Genomic DNA, 6447 nt, shown 5'->3' with positions numbered 1-6447 from the left:
AGTGCAACTGCCAGTGAGAGCAGAAGGAGGTGAGGGACCCTGAGAGGGAGCGTGCTGTGCTTGTGGGGTGCTACAGACTGAATACTTGGGGAGGCTCTAGCAGTTACAAGTGCTGGGGCATAAGCCCTTCTCCTTCTCTCAGATGGACCCCTGCCAGCTCCTCTCCTGCCAGCTGACCCGATTCGCTGTCCTCCCAGTTGATTTGTTCCCTTCCAGCTTATCTCCTCCATCCTGGCACCCTTTTGCCGGTTTTTGGTTTCTCAGTCCTTTCATTGCCATTTCCCTCCCTGCCATTTCCCTCTCAGGCTTTTCTGCGTAAAAGGAAGATCACGCAAGCAAGAGCTGATACCTGACTGCTGCGTATCAACCCACTTTGAAGTGATGGTCAGTATGGGTTGTGTTGACTAGTAAAATGAGAGGCTGTGTCTGGAAATTAATGTCTCGCTTGTTTATCTAATTCCACTTTGCAGAGGAAGATTAGAAACTAAAAAACTGCATACATTAAATATATGACACCTGTTACTATAGTGGAGCTCCTGATGGACCTCTCTCCCCAGTTGCCGTTTCCATGTATTCCACACTAGTTTCTGTCCCAATTAGCTGTCTCTGTTGCTCCATGTCTCCTCCCTCCAGCTCCTGCGGGTTTGCCCCCGTGCCATCTGCATTAGAAATGGGGCACTTGGTGCCCTTGTCCAGATACAAAGGCCCACTCTGTGGGTGTGGTGAGAAAATGAGGTTTCTAGCCTCAATTCTGGCTCCACGGACAAAAAATAGCTTCCCAAACTTCAAAGCCATGGTCACAAGGCAAGTAATCCTGCTCGCTCATGGGCTTAAATATACATGCAGAGATGAGAGGACCTGTAGCGAGTTCAGGTACTCAAATGGGCAATGTCTGTCCTGTCAATGAATTTTGGCCAGATTTTTCACAGAGATCGAAAAGGTACTTTGATGAAAGATCACACTGCTTTCTCTAACTGGAAATTTTTCCGCATTCAGTTGAAACTTCTTGAACTCCTGTGGATAAACATTGTTGGCATTTTAAGCAGAAGTGGGGGGAGGAGGCCTTCTGGTGGTTTTTTATTCCCCCACCCTTGTTCTTGGAAATGTCCCAGCTGACTTGGCTTAAAGCCTGAGAAAGACTTAAGCCTGGCTTCTAGACTGGAAACCTTGTCACAAGTGGTTGAAGTATGTCAATGTTATAAAGAGTGAAACTAGCCCCTCAATTTCAGTGTCTCCTTTTCCATTTTCTTTTTTTCTTGAAGAAAAAAAAAAAACCAACACATTTGCATATCTTTGCTTCCTGCCAGAATTTGGCACTGCCCATATGCTTTGCTATCACCTCTAATCTAATCTCTAAGAATCTAATTTTAGCGGGACAGTGTCTCTCTCATTTACATGACAGCAAATTTGCATTAGTCCTTAACTTCCGTAGATTTACTCCAGATTGATTGTACAAGAGAGTGGTTAAGAGCAGAATTTAACTGCTATCCAAAGCGGCTAAAAGACTGATTTGGTTGAATAATTTTTTCTTTATTATAAAACATAGTTCAAGAAGTGAAGTTATATATACAATGGAAAAAGTCAGAATACCATTTACGATTATGTTAATTTTGCAAAAAAATCCAATCCTTGATAAGTTGATTTATACTCCTTTTTAGCTGTTGGGGCTATGAGATGGTGTCGGGATTAGCTCCTGCCTTTGTCAAACAAGCCTGGGAAAGAGATGATAATCTTTCCTGATAAGATGCTGTGTGGCAAGTGTTAAGGAGCAATTTGCTTCTCCAAGGAACTTGCTGGCAGGCATGGGGTGTTTCTTTGCTTCTTCACCTGACCTCCTTAGCCCCAGAAGCCCAGTAGAAGGGAGGGGATGCTAAGCATGACAGGGTTGGGGATGTTAACTGGCTCAGATGCATCAGTTTGGGACTGCAAGGGTCCTTTTTTATTTTTTACCTTTCCCTGACCATGAGAGATGCAGTTGAAATCAAGTCATAGTCATGCTTTTCAGCCATCTCCCTCTCATTCTGAGTACTGCTCATGTTTCTAAGAAATATGTTTACTGTATGGAATAGTGCACATGTATGCATGTATCCATGAATGCACACAGCTTTTGGCTTCAACACTATCTGTAATCCTATGCTCCTTTCTCAGTCTAAGTTGCTGTTGACTTCCGTTGGAAATTCTCCTGGGTGAGACACGCAGTGTTTATGCCTGACAATGGTGGTACATTGACTACACTTGGGTGGTGACTATTATTGGGTGTGTTAACGGACGAAAAGTGAGTTAGGTGGACTGCATAGATATTACTACAGATCATGTTTATTGTCCACAAGCAATAAAAAAAACCATTTGGACAAAACGGAATTTAATTTTAGTTTAGAACATCAGGCTGCTGACACATCCCCCCTGAATCTGTGCCTGCTATTAGTGAAGACAAAAACTTTTCTGATACTTTTACTCCCATCAATAAAGAGAGCAATTGCCCAGAAAATCATAGCCTATGCTTTACTCTGTAAATAGTTTAAATCAGGAGTGTAAATAAAAGACTCATTTCAATGCACATAGTGTCAGACATTACCGAATGTATTCGTAAAGAACAACATGAACATGAGGAGGGAATAGGCAAGTTCAGAGATGTGGCCATGATCCAATACAGCTTTGCAAAACTGATCTTTCTATGGAAATACTTAAATGGTTGTAATTAAACATGCAGGGAGCCTGCCCTGGGCAATTTTTAAATTATAGATGGAAAAGACAAACTTACACTGTTACTCAGAAAACATTTCAGGAAATTTTTGCCTTTGCATTAATTCAATAAAACAGTAGCAGCTTAATAGTCTTCAGTGGAACTTCAACAAAAAGTGCTTGAAAATATTAAAAGATGCTATCAGACATGTTTTGAAATCCAGATGTAGAATGAGAAAGGCGTTGTTTGTGTTTTGTGCTCACTATAGGAACAGACCTGTGTGCCTTGTGTATCCTGAATGCCAGCCATCTTGCAGTCATGAGTAAGAATTTTTTTGGTTTAACCAATTGATTTAGGGTTAGATCGGGATGCTTTTGTTCTGGTAATGTACAGCCTTCTGCCTTTCATGTTTGCAACCTCCTTTGCATACTCATCAGTTCCGTGCTGTTGAATCTTTATTCTGCCAGACAGGTTAAAACTCAGGCGCAGACTGCTAGGTTTTGCCAGTGCAATCAAGAGGCAATGGTCTTGCTGTTCGGCTCAGTAGAAGATAGATGGGAAATAAGTGCATACTGTCCACATCAAGGGGAAGACTGCCCGACTTTTCTACCCTCCATGCTGTTATTTAAAAAATTGTAACATGGCAGTATCCAAAGGAAAATACAAACAGAACTCATTCATTTGTGATTCTTCCTTTCTGGTTATGAAATTCAGTCACATTTTGAAAACAAAAGAAGTATAACAATAAGTTAAATAGCATTTTTTCCTTATCTGATATGTGAATCTGTCCAAGCTTTCAAAGAGAAAGCTGAGGAGGGCAAAATAAAATTGTTCTGAGTAGTAGTGAAGAGTGTTTTGATTAATGACTCGTGTTCCTCCAGACAGAGTTTATAGGTTATTCCTCATGCTACTAGTTTCAATGTAACAACAGTTATTCATCTTCCCCCCATAAAGTACCTCTTGTGAAAGAGCTTCTTCATCACCTTGTTTCCTAAGATATTTTTGTCATTTACTATAAAAGACTATAAAATAGATGTTCATGATTTCCAAGGTATGCAAAATGGCAGTTATTTTCAGTCATAAGCTGAAAACAAAGGATCAGATGTTTGTATTTCACTAAGAGCTTGGGCAAGAGATCAACAGATCTTGTTTAAACAGTGCTCTTCTCCAGAACTTTAGAAAAAGAAACATCTCAGAAAGTCCTGCTATTGCTCACAGTGAACTGAAACACCTTAAAAATTGCTTGTTGCATCTTCCTTTGCTCTTTGTAGGTTGATTGACTGAACAAAACGAGTAATCTTAAACTCATAAGTAAAACAAATCAGCATCAATCAAAAATCATTCATATACACAGCCGTAATTAGAAATACACCTTTACAGAGCATTCCCTAAACACAAGTTCAGGTGAGATAAGTACATATTCTAAACCCTGAAGGTCATTAAACTGTGGATCTTTTGCAAATGCTTTGCCTCTTGCCTCTTACAAGCTGTTGCTAAAAAAATGCAAAATTGTCCAAGGACAAAGTTCTGATATCCAAGCTCCAGCATGTGTGTGGATCCTTTGCATATAGGTTCTCTTCAGTGAAAAGGGTGGAAATGGAGATAGACCTCCTTGTCCACCCCACCCTCTTCCACAGCAGCCAGAGTGGCAGTACTGTCTGTGCCAGATCTCTGTGCCAAATCTCTGTGCCACTATCTGTCCCACCTGCAGCTGACCCTCATCTCCCCCACATCATGGCTGAGTTGAAGCAAGTCTTCCTCAGGAGACTCTCTTCACCGTTGCAGGCCAGTGCATAGATAGCTATACACACACTCTGCTCTGGATTTTATCAATAAGGAAATTCCAAAGTAAGTGGTCTTCTCCCAGCAAAATGCTTCAGACTGCTGAATCTACCATGCTGCCAATAATCACTCTAAAAATAAACTGCTTATTTTAAGGACTAAGAGCAGGAAAGCATGGTAAGCCTCCCAGTGACCACTCTTGTTAGTACCTTTACCAGAGTTGTTCCCTGTCTCTAATTCAACTAAGAAGACTAATTATGATTCACCATCATATTACATCAGGTGTTATATGTAGGAGAATACGGCATGTGGTCTTGATTTGACTCCATCTACTGATATTACCAAAACCCGTAAAGTTAAACATTGCAATAAGGGAAGTGAAAATCATTCTTCCACCCTCAAAAGTCACAGCTGCAGAGCTATTTTGAATGGTGTATTTACAAATCCTGATTTGCATAGTCCAAACAGCAGGCCCAAGCACTGACTACAGCCAAGAGCACTCCTCCTGTTTTGTAAAACCAAATCCAAGGTGAGTTCACCGAGACGGAAAAATCTAACCTAGACAGAGAAGTAATAATCATAACAACACTATCCCCAGCTGAGCTTGACCCAGGGCACTCACTGAAGCACAAAGAGCTCTGAGAAATGTTTGAGGCCAACAGTGTGCAATATGAAGTGTGCCTCTGCATGAAGATCCTCTGCTGGTGGAAATCAGTTAATGCCTCCTCAAGAGGAAAACAACTGACATCCTTCCTGAAGAGACTTAATTTATACTGTCCTCAGAAAACAACACCCAGAATATCAGAAGGTTGCACCCAAGGATTAAGTGGGATCAAGAGCAGCCTGAATGGATTGACCAGGAATTGCCTATCACTCTGCTGTCTTTTGGGGAAGGATTAGCAGAGGAAAATAATGATTCAGTAAGTCATTTGTATGCGTAGGTGTCACTGAGCTGGTCAAGACATTTTCTGTCTTTCATCCCCTTCTCTTTATTAATTTATTGGATAGCTAAGCAGTAAGGTGAGACATAGCAAGAGAAATCCTGCTGTGCAAAGGAGAAAGGATCTGACGTGACTCCCAGGAGGTCTCTCATGAACCTTCAGAAAACCAGGATCATGATATGCTAAAAAAATGTGCCTGTCCTGCAAACCAGACTTCTTAACTTCTTTATCAGAAACATTTATAACCTTAAGATACAGCCCCGTAGAACAGAAATGTGTCTAGGAAACACCTGAAACAGGAGGGAAACATATTCCTGCCTGGGTCCCCAGAGTAAAACCTGCCCTTCATACTACGGCATCTGGCCTAGAAACTGCGGTCAGGTGTCTCAGTTATGTCCCCTGCTGCTATATGTATCATTCCTGGCCTGAGAAGTAGTATAATGATGCAATCTCAGCTGGGTTTAGGTCAGACATCTGTATTTGTGTGTGTGGTCACAAATGATTTTTGAGCAGCTGCAGGTTTTTTAAGGCTGGTTGGTGGAGGCACTACCATATTTGGATGGCTAACATGCCTTTAAAAAGTCTGATCTTAAGTCACCTGTTCAAGTATTCATGTTTTGACACCACCACCTATTTTAGGTGTCTTCCTAAAATGGAGGCCTCCAATTCACTTTGGAAGATCCTGTTGTTATTAGTGCCCTTGCTCGGGTGGCTAGAAAGCCACACATAATTATTAATGTAGGTATCCAGAGTCAGTCATATCTTAAGAATCGGAGAAGCCTGAATCTGGATAACTTATATTGTCAGGGCTCTTCATCACATGTGCAGTAAGGCTGGAGCCACCACACACAGGGCAGGGTTCACTGCAGACACGTAGATTGAATGGCCATCGCACAGGTAGGCATGGCATGTCCAGAATTGTACTTAAAGTGTGCTTGCTGTGGGGATCACCTTTCAGACCATGGCCTAACTTGGCCTGGTTAGCACAGGAAGCACTGCCATCTAGAAATTACATGTGCAAAAATATGGGCATACGCAAGA

This window comes from Aquila chrysaetos, chromosome 8 (assembly GCF_900496995.4).
Source record: "Aquila chrysaetos chrysaetos chromosome 8, bAquChr1.4, whole genome shotgun sequence".
NCBI classification, from domain to species: Eukaryota; Metazoa; Chordata; class Aves; order Accipitriformes; family Accipitridae; genus Aquila; species Aquila chrysaetos.
This window is presented reverse-complemented; position numbering follows the sequence as displayed.